This window comes from Pseudorca crassidens, chromosome 10, assembly GCF_039906515.1.
Source record: "Pseudorca crassidens isolate mPseCra1 chromosome 10, mPseCra1.hap1, whole genome shotgun sequence".
Classification (NCBI taxonomy): domain Eukaryota; kingdom Metazoa; phylum Chordata; class Mammalia; order Artiodactyla; family Delphinidae; genus Pseudorca; species Pseudorca crassidens.
The window spans coordinates 63,081,086-63,093,770 of record NC_090305.1 but is presented as its reverse complement, the minus strand read 5'-3'; the positions used below and the strand labels follow the sequence as shown (position 1 = coordinate 63,093,770).

At 40.9% G+C, this 12,685-nt stretch overlaps 1 protein-coding gene and 1 long non-coding RNA gene across 5 annotated transcripts in view; one reads left to right on the top strand and one right to left on the bottom strand.

The window, feature by feature from the left end:
- Positions 1 to 12,685, bottom strand: part of LOC137232318 (uncharacterized) — a 557,085-nt gene that overhangs the window by 16,212 nt on the left and 528,188 nt on the right. The window lies entirely within an intron of this gene.
- Positions 1 to 12,685, top strand: part of MOBP (myelin associated oligodendrocyte basic protein) — a 42,395-nt gene that overhangs the window by 3,756 nt on the left and 25,954 nt on the right. The gene's annotated exons all lie outside the window — the stretch shown is intronic.

Sequence of the window (12,685 nt, the reverse complement as noted above, 5' to 3'; positions counted from 1 at the left end):
TCACAACCTTCCTTTTTTCAACTTTATTTGTTAAGTGCCCCACTACGACTATTCTTTCACTAGGTGCTTCTGATTGACTTGCCCCTTCACCTCCCCATCCATTTATGAATCCACTCACCCATCCATTCAACAATTCATTCACCCATCCATTCATCAATCACTCATTTCTACCTTTTATTTTCTTCCTATTATGAATAGATGCTAGGGTTTATCACTTCAATTTTTCTCCTGCAAATTCTCCGGCAAACTCCAATCCTAGATGAACCTATATGTCTTCTCCATGTCTCTACCCAGGCTGCTAAGAACATCTGGAGAAAAACACAATGAAGCAGATTGGTACCACTGCAAATTAACGATCAGTGACCTCAACTAGGCCATCAAAAATACCCAGTAGCTTGGTCTAAAAATTTATGCAAAATCTATTTTAAGCCCATTCTATTCTTCTTAAATCTCTAACTCTCTCTCAGCTGATAATCTTGCCTCTGTTTCACTGGAAAAATGGAAGCTATTAGTTGGGAACTTCATACAGCCAGTGTTTTCCCTCTTCCAACAAAAGCCAACCCTTCTACATGTGCTCCGAACTCTATCTCCTTGAGTTTCACTCAAGAACATTAATTACTTTACCTCTTTCTTATTTTATTTCAATCTCTCCCTCTCTATTAGACCCTTTTCCATCAGCATTTATGCACGCTCTCATCTGTCTCATTACAACAAAAAATAAATCAACAAATGAACAAATCACCATTCCCCACCTCCACCCCCACCCCCCCAAAAAAAAGCCCCCTGGAAACCACAGGCTTCTCTATCTTCCACCAATCTCCTCCCCTTTACTCTCAAATTTCTGGCCTAAGTTGCCTATAGTTTCTCTTTCCAATTCCTCAGCCCCTTTTCCCTCCACAAACCCTCTAATCTAACTTGTTTCAACCACTCCATGGAGGCAATTCTTGTTAAATTCACCAAATATTTCCACATCACTTAAGCTAATGTACTTTTTATAGTCTTCATATCACACCACCTCTCAGAATCATTCTACAACTTTGACCACTCCCTATGTTGAAATAATCCTTCCTCTGGCTTCTATGATACCACATGCTCCAGTTTCCCTCCTTCCTCTCTGATTCTTCTCTTTTTCCTTTGCCAATCACTGTTTCTCCACCTAAACTGCAAATGTGGGAGTGCCCCAGGACATAGTCATATCCTCTTCTCATTCCACGTTCTGCCACCTGGGCAATCCCTTCCATCCCCACGGCTTCAATTGCCACCTATACTCCAACAACTTTTGAATTCTATCTCCTGCCCACACTTCTCTGAACTCTCCACTTGATGTCTCTATCTAGATGGCCCTCAAACACCTCAACTCGAATGCATCTAAAACTGAACTCATGATTTAGCCTCTTCCTTCAAAGCTTCTCCTCCAATGGATGCTTCCACCACCGACGTAGTTGCTCAAACTATATACCTTGGAGTCACCTTTGACGACTCTTGCTTCTTTGAGGAGGTGAATGATTTCAGTAAAATATGGTAAATACAAATTGCAAAATGGAACAAAGATAAGTGGCATTTCATCAAACTGAGGAAGTCTACCGGTATCACTGCTATTGGCTGACTTGGTGGCCTTGGACACAAAATTTGGGAAAAGGTGTGGTTGACAATCAGTGATTATTTCAGCTCATCTCTAGCCTGGTCCCTTTGTCTCCCTGAGACTGACGCCCTTGGAGAACACAAAGGCAGAACCCAAGGCAGATTAGAAGCTCTCACAATAGCTGTCAGTGGAGCAATGAATCAGTCCATCGGGTAATTTAGGTTCTCTTCTTTAGCACCCGCCCCTATGACTGTAGGCCAAATTAACATTTAGGTTTTTCTATAAGACAATGCAAATCTGGAAGACTGATTTCCTTCTCCATCATTCAGGAAGAAATTATAAGAGAGAGGATTTGTGTAACCTACATATGTGGGCATTCCAGAATCCCATCATTTTCACAGAGAAAGAGAAACATAATTTCCTTATTTCTTACATCACAAACACTGGATTAAGAAAGACAAATAACTTAATTTTTCGCACCTTTAAAATATAACAAAATAATAAGATGGTCTCTGTGGAGAGATCATTTTATGTTAAAACCTTAATTCTTAGAATAGCCCTGCTGGGAATCTGACAAAAGCAGCTGGAGTCCTACATGATATCCCAGGGGACAGAAGCCCCAGGGAATTTTAAAGACACTTTCAAATCAATCACCCTTAATACTCATTCATCGAGCAGAAGGAGCAGCAGAACCCTGAGGATTCAGACAGAAATCCTTCCCTCAGAGAGTTCAAACTCAGGTCACAGACCTACAGCCAATTATTATAATATAGTGGGATGTGTTCACCAACAGAAGTATGTACAAATTATAGCCCAGAGGAGGGGTGGATCCTTTGACGAGGTGAGACCTTAGCTGGGTTGTTCAGAATGAATAGGAGTTTACTACACAACCATGATGGGGAAAAGGCATTCCAGGAAAAGGAAACAGTATGTTCAGGGGCATATCTTTTGATCATGGGATGATGCTTCTGTCCTACAGCAGTTGCGGGGGGCGGGGGGAGGTGGGAGACAAAGGGGAAAGGTGGACAGGGACCAAATCATGGGGAGTCTTATGTGCCATATTATTAAAGAAGCAAGGACTTTGCTCTGTAACTGGGAAGAGTCTCCGTGGTTTTGCGTAGGGAATATGGATAGATGAGGAGACAGACTCATGTTTTTGGTTCCTTCTGGACTCTCTTGTCCCCTGTCTGTAGAAAAGTATGGGATTATTCATTCACCTACAATCCTAGTGTAAGTTCTCTTGATAAGCTAAAACCATGTATTTTGAAATTTTAGATGTAAGAAAATGAAGAACATTGTGTTATTAAAATTACATTCAGAAAATTACTGTACTCCTTACATGTTTATCGAGCTCTGCTATAATAAGCAAGGTTTTCACTCCTAAAACATTTTCTAAATATATTATCTTTGTGCTAAGGATACCAACCTTGGGTCACACTTGTTTCCTTCCCTACAATAGCCGAGGGTTAGGCAGAGTTTGTTCAATCAGAAAGGGCTTTTGCATGGGTCTGTGAGATAGTTATCTGTGCGCAGTGTGGTCCTTGGACCACTTTAATTTGTCTTTATCACCTGGAAACAAAGCAAAGCAATGAGGGCTTTGTTTTGTCTTGCCAAATGAGTTGCCAACTTCAAGACAACAGTATCCTCTTATGCTATTATGTTTTCATAGCTTCAGCAGCTCCCCAAATCAGTGCTGGAGCTTGGCAAGATGATGCTCTCTGTGGAAAAGCACTCTGATTCAAAATAAATATCTGTATGAAGCTTTCCATTACCGGGGGGAACTGGTTTCCCAACAAGAATGTACTGTGCAACATTCAATTAGTCGTAAACAATTTGGTTGCCAAGGAGACAAATGAATAAATGAGTACAAATGGATAAAGCCACCCTTAGAGACATCCTGTGGACCAATCAACACGGAAGCCATTGTCTTTTACTGTGTAAATCTACTCTCAGGGGAAAGCATTAGCCCCTGACCTGAGAGAGAATTAGCAAGGTTTAAGAAGCTATTCAAGATCTGTAAGGGAGGTGGTGAATGTGGAATGAATTTGCTCCTCAGTGATAGTGGTTTTCACAGCAGAGGATTTGGGGCTGTGCAGCCTTTGGTAGGATGTGGTAGGGCTACGTGAAAGAAGCCTGGGCCTGCAGTGGAACTTTTGAAGCCTCAGTTTTTTATTCCAGAAACAGCTCCTCAACAAAGCACCCAAGTGCATTCCTCACCTGCAGCAAGCATGCCCTGTGGCAGCCTGGGACAGTGCCTTGAGCACTGAATGCACCAGCCCCTGTGCCCCTCCCTGCGCTCTGATTGGCTGCCTTTCCCCCTCCTTCAGCAACGTTATCCCCTCACCCCCTTTTCAGGCCAGTCAGAAGGGGCGTGAATTGACATTCCCTTGCTGCTCTTGTCTCTTTCCTTGAGCCCTACAGAATTAAACGTATTTGTATACGATTACTAGCTTTTAAAGATTCGTCTCTTTCTATTATTTGCCCATTTAAAAATATTTGTAGCTTGTTTTTTCTTAAACATTCTGATTATTAAAACTTTATACTTTTATGTATTCATACATTTTCTTCTATACTGGCACAGGTCTTTTAACTTGTAACCACAGTGGTATCTTTTATTCTATAAAATCATAATCTTTGCTTCCCTCCTCTTCACGTGTGCTGAGTTAGAAGCTGCATACTGTCAGGATTAGGAATACAGACTAGCCTACCTTGGTTGGAATCCTGGGGCTCCCATGTTCTAGCTCTGTGTCCTTGGGTGGGTTATCTGACTTCTCTGTATCTCAGCTTACTCATTTGCAAAGCGGGGCTATTGTGAGGTCGTGAGAATTCAGTGAGTTAAATACATAAAGCCCTTGAATAGTGTTTGGCTTCCATCTCATGACATGTTTGCTATCATTTTTCTTGTTGGGGTCTTTTGTCTACTTCATTTTGTCTCCCTTTTGAGTAGTTAAACCATTTTCCATTTACAAAAAAAATGCCCCCTCTGTTATGAACCATGCTTCCATACATATGTGGGTCTGTTTCTGGGCTCTCTATTCTGTTCCATTGATTTATTGGTCTATTCTCTACTGTCTTAATTAGTATAGTTTATGATGAGCGTTGATACTTGGTAGGGCAAAACCCTATTCTTATTCAAAACTGTCTTGGCTCGTCTTGGTCCTTTATACTTCCATAAGAACCATGAAATCACCTTGTTAATTACATGAAAATCTGATATATTTATTGGAATTGCATTAAATTTATAGATTAAGAGATAGCATACTTAGGATATTGGCTATTTCTTTTGCAGCCTTCAAAAGGATTTGCAAATTTCTTCATGAAAGTCTTGCGATTCCTTTATCAGATATACTTCTACCTGTAGGTGTCCTATGGTTTTGTAGTCAGTGTGAATGGCTTCTTTTACTTTTACATTTTCAAATTGGATCCTCTTGACCTACAGAAATGATTTTGATTTTGGCGCATTGATCTTGGGTCCAGAAATCTCACTGGACTTTCTTTAAGTTCTAGCAGCTTGTGGAGTCTCACGGTTTTTTGTTTTGTTTTATTTTGTATTTTGTACCGGTTAGGATTTCGGGTGCCGTGTTGAATAGTAATGACAGCATCCTTCTTGGGGTGTCTGATTTGGATGAAAATGTTTCTAAGATTTCACCAGCAGTAAGCTGTGATTGTGGATATTTTGGTAGCTAGCTCCTTATAATGTTAAGGACATCCCTTTCCCTTACCACTATGTTAAGGGTATTTATCAAGAATGGGAACCGAATTTTTTCCCCACAAGAATTTACACATATTAATTGCTGCTTTATTTCTAGGTATCTAAAGATTTTTGTTGCTACTGAGAATAAATTTTTTTCTAGTTATTCTTTTCCATTTCTTATACACTCTTTCTCCCTGGCTGTTCTCCTGTGTTCCCTTGGCTGTAAATCTCATCTGTATGTCAAATACACTTAAATTTATTTCTCATCCTCTCTCTCTCTCGAAATCTCCTGACCCATGTGGCCAATTACTTCCTTTCACAGCTGCTTGGAGGCTTCATAAGTTTCTCAAACTGAACACGCCTCAGACTAAATATTTGACTCTTCCCTTTCCCCATCCCTAAACCTGTTCCCATCTTACCAAAATGATTCATCATCTACCTTAATTTCTCTTGGAGAAATCCTGTTTGTCCTTCCTTCCTGCCTACGTTCAATCTATCTGCATGTCCTGTTCATTGCTGGGCTTCCTTTCCTGCTCACTCTCTACTCTGACCTTTAGCAATTTTGAGGAGCTGAGAGGACACCTGGACTAGAATAGGAGGCTGCTGGGTAGGGGCCCTGATGACTGGTGGCTTTGGTGGGTCAAGTGGTCAGCAGTAACATGTGTCATTCATGCCAAGGGGCCGGTGAGACCAGACAAGGTACCTATGGCAGAGTCCGGCAGAGAAGGACACCACAAAGACCAGCCACTCCTTCCCTCATTGCCACGAGGACTCTTGGCTTCCCCATACTCTTTTCCACCTTGAGAAGGCATAGAGGGAGGTAAGGAATAGTCCTGATAAGGAGCTGAACTTTAACTGACTACTTATTAGCAAGAAACAGTTTATGCCAGAAACAATCGAGGCAGTATGAATTCAGAGGTTCTCCTGCCCTGTCCCTTCTCCTTTCTTGTAGTATTGTATCAATTATACAATTATAGAGCAATGAAAAAGTTATGTGATTTTTTTTTTGGTACAACTGAGCTGAATTTTAATAAATCTGAAATTTCTTGCTTTATTAACTTAAAAAATTTTTCCCAAGTATATATTAAACCACCCCTTCCTTAATCCATGTAACGTATTAAGAGATCTTGGGACTGATCACTGTACTCCTTTGGAGTTTTGATCTCTGAAGCCAGAATATTGTTCTCACAGAGGGTTCAGGCCCTAGGTAGTCAGTTGCCTCCTGTCCTTCCCATGTTGAGTTCTCTAATCACAAGACAAGGGCAGCCTTTGCTCATGGTTCTGAGGGATCTGATTGACAAGAATTGGAGAAATGTACTGTCTTCCAAATACTGACCTGCATCCACCCTTCACTTGGTAGAGCCTGTACCCATTTCCATGTCTGACTTCCCGTGACCCCATGGAGATGTAGCACGGCAACTTACAACTTGCACTGTCTTTCTTTCCAGAGGACCACCTGGGACTAAGGGCCACATGCTGCTTCTATTAAATAATTACCCCACACCCCAACTGCCTTTTAAAAAAGATGGTAGAAAGGAAGGAAGTCTGCATGGAAGGAAGAAAATCCGTTTTATGTTCACGGTTCTCATTTCCACCTGCAGTCTCCTTAGGGAATAGTGAGAGTGTGTTTAAAGATACCCATGACATTGGTAGGTACGTAGAGATGCTAGTGCCATCTTTAGAATATGTAATTGATTTAAGCTTGCTAATTAATTTGCATGAATTAAAAAGTTATAGTGGGCTCACAACCAATCAGAATGGCCATTATTAAGAAGTCTACAAATAATAAATGCTGGAGAGGGTGTGGAGAACATGGAACCCTCTTGCACTGTTGGTGGGAATGTAAATTGGTGCAGCCACTGTGGAAAACAGTATGGAGGTTCCTCAAAAAACTAAAAATAGAATTACCAAATGATCCAGCAATCCCACTCCTGGGCACATACCCAGACAAAACTATAATTCAAAAAGATACATGCACTCCTATGTTCATAAGCAGCACTATTTACAATAACCAAGACATGGAAACAACCTAAATGCCCATTGACAGATGAATGGATAAAGAAGATGTGGTACCTATATACAATGGAATATTACTCAGCCATAAAAAGAATGAAATAATGCCATTTGCAGCAACATGGGTGGACCTAGAGATTATTATACTAAGTGAAGTAAGTGAGAAAGAGAAAGACAAATACCATATGATATCACTTACATGTGGAATCTAAAACATGACACAAATGAACTTATCTACGAAATGGAAACAGACTCACAGACATAGAGAACAGATTTGTGGTTGCCAAGGGGGCGGCAGTGAGGGAGGGAAGGATTGGGAGTTTGGGATTAGCAGATGCAAACTATGGTATACAGGATAGATAAACAACAAGGTCCTATTGTATAGCACAGGGAACTATATTCAATATCCTGTGATAAACCATAATGGAAAAGAATATGAAAAAGAATATATACGTATAACAATCACTTTGCTGTACAGCAGAAATTAACACTATAGTATAGTATAGTAAATATAGTATAGTAAATCAACTATACTTCAATAAAATTAATTTAAAAAAAAGAAACGAAAAAGTGTAGTGGGTTCACAAAGCCTCTTATTTTTTCCTTAAGAGCCCAGTTTTATAACTTTCAAGATCAGTTAGAAAAGTCCCTTCCTGTGTTGCCTTTTTCATTCATCAGACTCTGCTGCCTGAGTTAGTGGGACTGCTAAAGAGCATCTGGGGACAGGCAGCGACAGGCTGAGGGCTCCTGCAGCCATTGTGAGAGGCATCCTTTGTTCATGCTCTCGTTACTCAAGCATCTACTGAACACCTGTTCTGAATTAGGCGTCAAACAAAGCTCTGAGGGCAGAACACTTAAGGGCAACCCTACAGGTTCCAGATGCTCTCTTAGAATTGTATACAGCACACAAGGCCAGGGCACAAAAGAGGGAGAAGTGATCATTTCTCCTTGGGGGAAGGGAAGGCTCTGGAAAGTCTCCCCAGGAAGTGACTTGGCTTTGGGCTGAGCCCCAAGGTGTTAGAAGCATTTGCTGTGTAACTGTTGGTGGGAAGGAAGTAGGCGGAAGGAGCCCTAAGGCTCAAGGTCCAAAGGCTGAAATAATCCTGCCTCTTGGGGGCCAGGAAAAGCTGGGTTGGGCTGGATGTACTCACCAGGGGAGAGTCCCTCCTTGAATAAAAGCCTTATTATTGAAAAAAAGTAATCTTCCCCATGGACTTTTGCCTGCATCTCCTTGGCCAGAATGTGGTCACATAGGGAGTTGTATATATTTAACTGGGCATATCATGCTGCCAAACAAAATCAGGGTTTGTTATTGAAGGGCAGGGCAGATATTGGGTAGTTAGTAATCATACTGGCGATTATGAGTTTTCTATTATTATTATTATCATTACTATATGATTTTGGTGAGTTTACATAACTTCTTCAGGTTTCAATTTCCTCATCTCTAACATGTGGACAGTAGGGACTACCTGGAGGGTTATATTGAGAATTAAAAAGGACAGATATAAAGCATCTGGAGCATAGTAGGTGCACAATAAATAGTGAGGGGAGGTTCTTGTTCTCCCTTTGGTTCCTCTCCTTCACTTCCTTTTTCTCCTTCTTCAAATACCTGCCTCACTTTCCCCTCCTCTGTAGTTTTGGAGTATATGGAGACATCTGGAAAGCCTCGAAGAAATTATACTTTACAGTTTCAAGTTCAGTCACTTTTCTTCTCCTCATTCTGATAGACAGTTTATAATGATATTTGCTTTGCAATTAGGTAGTATAGTTTGTGAAAACATCATGTAGTGTTTATAATGATTTGTTTTTAGCCACGAAAGTAAATAATGATGTCTTTACTTCATTAAGCATTTAATTAATGCTTAAATTAAATGTCATGTGAGATACATAAAAAGTGTGTCTGAAGAAGTCAGTAGAATTAGGTCAAATGAATTTGAATGAATTCTTAGTGAAAGGAAAATGGAGTTTATGAAGCAAGTTATTTGTATTTGGTAGTGCTAGGTTCTTCACCTACTTTATTTTATTTAATACTATCAAAACCCCTATGAGTTAAATGTTATTATTATTTTTTATTCCCCTCTGTTATGGACTGAATGCTTGTGTCTCCCAAAATTCATATGTTGAAATCTAATCCCCAGTGTGATGGTAGTTGGAGGTGGGACCTTTGGGAGGTGATTAGGTTATGAGGGTGGAGACCTCATGAATGGGATTAGTGCCCTTATTACAGAGACCCCAGAGAGCTCCCTCACTCATTCCATAATCTATGAACCAGGAAGTGGGCTCTCACCAGACACAGAATCTGCCAACACCTTCATCTGGGACTCCACAGCCTCCAGACTATAAGAAATAAATTTCTGTTATTCACAAACTGCCCAATTTATGGTATTTTTTATAGCACCCAAACTGAGGCAGACACCCTCTTTTAGGTGAGAAAACTGAGTATATTAATTCAGAATTGTATTTGACTGTTTGTAGCTGAAATAACAGTGGTTTAAACAGGGTGTAAGTTTGTTTCTCCTGTAAAACATGGTCAGTGTTCAAGGATCCAGGCCTAGAACCTCTGTCATCAAGGATTCAGGCTCCTCCAGCTTTGTGCTCCACCAAGTGGCTTTATCTGCAAGGTTGAGCTATGATCCAAAAATAAATCGCTAGACTGTAGTTTGTGCCCAAGAATAAACTGCTAGATTGTAGCTTGTTCACATTCTTATCTTCCGTAGATAATTCCAAATTGTTTCTGGAAATACACAGTCTTTCAAAGCACACATGGAACATTTAAAAACGTTAACTGTGAAACATGAAGCTCAACCAATATCAGAGTCATTATCATACAGACCACTCTCTGACCAGAATGCCTTAAAATCAGAAGTCAATGTAATAAAAATAACTTCATACACTTGGAAATTTTACAACAGATTTTTAAAAGGAATTGATGAATCAAAGAAGAACTCATTCATATTTAAAATGAAGAGAAAATGAAAATTTTATGTTAATATTGTGGTATTCAGCTGAAGTCGTATGAAAAAGTTATAGTCATAAATGCATATGTGAGAAGAGTTTGTCTCAAGAATACGTAAAAAGCACAAGAACATAAGCCTAAAGAAAACTGAAAAGAAGAAATAATAAATGCACTCAGAAATTAATGGACTAGGAAAAAAAAGAACAAAGACAAGCAGGAAACCCAAAAGCTTGTTTTTGAAAAGAATTGTAAAGTGGATAAGTTCTCGCAAGATTAATCAAGAACATGAGAGAAGATGCAAATACATGATATAAACCATAAAGGGGGCTGCAACTATAAATTTATCACAGATTTTAAAAGCTATAGGAAAATGCTATGAGTGACATTATGTCTACATCTATAAAACTTTATTTAAAAAACGAATGATTTTTCCAAGTATATAATTTGAAAAGTATGTAAGGTATGGTCTGACTTTTTATTAACTATATATTTACATGTAAATATTCTCAAGGCAAAAAATACGTTCAAATATTTTTACGTGGTTAACTATGAGATAAGAATTTAGGAATTTTTATCATTTTCCTTCATCCAAGTTTTTAAATTCTCAACAGTGAATAAGGTCTTAAAACCTACTAAGGACTGGTGAGGGAGGGACAGAGGAAGCACCCATGGGTCACACTCCCCTCGGGACCCTGCCTGAGTTTACAGTGCAGCCCCCCCACTGTGAGCCTCTGTGCTCTGGCAGGAGGTGCTGGCCCCCGCACTGTCCTGATGTCTCCACACGCCATCCTCTACCATTCCTTTCTTCAGGGAGCTGTTTCCCCAACTTTCAGTCTTTTTCACCCTGGGACATGGACCCATGCACTTCTGCAGCCTTATTCCCTCCTTGGACCCAACTCCAGTTCCCCAAAGTCCAGGCTGGTCCCATCGCCTGGACACCTGCTCCCTAGAGAGGAGGGCTGAGCACAGGGAACTCAGACCATGTTGAGCCTGGTCAGACGGCACCAGATGCTGGAGTCACAGGGACCTGGGTTCAAATCCCTGTTCGCCTCTTACTGGCTCTTTGAACTTGGTCATATTCCTTACTTATCTCATCTTAAGTTTGTTGATGATAATGCCATATTAGAAAAATGAGGTAAAGTATATAAAAGAACCACCATATAATAGGGCATCAGGAAATGTGAATTATTTCTTCTGCCGTTAGTTATTTGCCTATAGTTACAACTAATTTACTAGGAAGCCTGGTATGGTGGGAAAGGATGGCTCGTGTGTATGTTGCTATGGCTCAGCATGTGGACCTTAGCATTTCTAAACTGGGGCATGGTGTGGGGCAGAGTTGGAGGGGAGTATATATAACCAATTACAATGTACCCCAGACTAAACGCGGTACTTCTGCTACCACAGGCAATAGTAGCCAGAGCCTTTCCACTGACTGTTAACATTTTACTAAAGGAAGGGGGGAAATGCTATGTTAAAGCTGGGTGAATTTTCAGTTGGTTAATCTAGAAGAATGTCAGGGGTCCAGGGCAGAGAACCGCTTTTCCATTAGGAACACATGTGATGAGTAACAAGCGGTTAGGCTGCTCCCTGCTGGACACGGTGGGCGAAGGCGGAGAGTAAGGAGAGTTGCCAGGGAATACTTTGAGAACTTTCCCCTGACGTGCTGGGGAAGAGATGGCTGGCAGGGGGTCTAGATAGGCATAGAGTGGGCCCAGGCATCTTGTCAGGTGGGTGGGAATTGAGAATTCAGTCAGAGCAGAAATTTAGAGTCACAGGAGACTTAAAATCTCCCTCTTACCCCATGCCGGTCATTCATAAAAATTTGGGGCAAGTGCTAGATTTTCTGTTATTTGTGATGAGTGCCTGAACAATCTGGGGAAAGATGACCCCAGAAGGCTGGAGGAATTAGGGATGTCTGAGTTGCCTGTGAAACTGAGTAACATCATCTCCATGTGCCGGGAGCCTAAAGAAATGACTCCTGCTGCTTAGTCCTGGAGTGTTTCATTTCATTATTTCCCACGGGAGCAGAAACTTGAGCTGGACTTTGCCACATGTGCAGGGTTTGGTAGGGCTTCAGCAGATCTTTAGGGTCGTAATTGCAATGAATCAGATCCTAAAAATCAATTTTAGTTTCTCATTGGTCTAAAAATGCTTGTTTGTACAAAGCGTTTTTTTATTTGTTTGGTTTTTTTTTTAATATATATACTGCTGACCATCTCCTCCTCCTGCAAATTTGCAGATTTCTCTTCTAAGAGTCTGCTACCCCTCCCACCTCCCTGGCTGCCCCTGCTGCTCCTTCTTCCCTAGCTCTTCTTCCTGGAGCTTGAAGGTAGGCCCACTACTCCTCCTGGGAGCCTTCCCTGGCCTGGCTCCTCGCTCAGCTCACACCCACTACATCCACTCCCAAGGTTGTGCCTCTTCCATGAGGTGAAGGACCCTC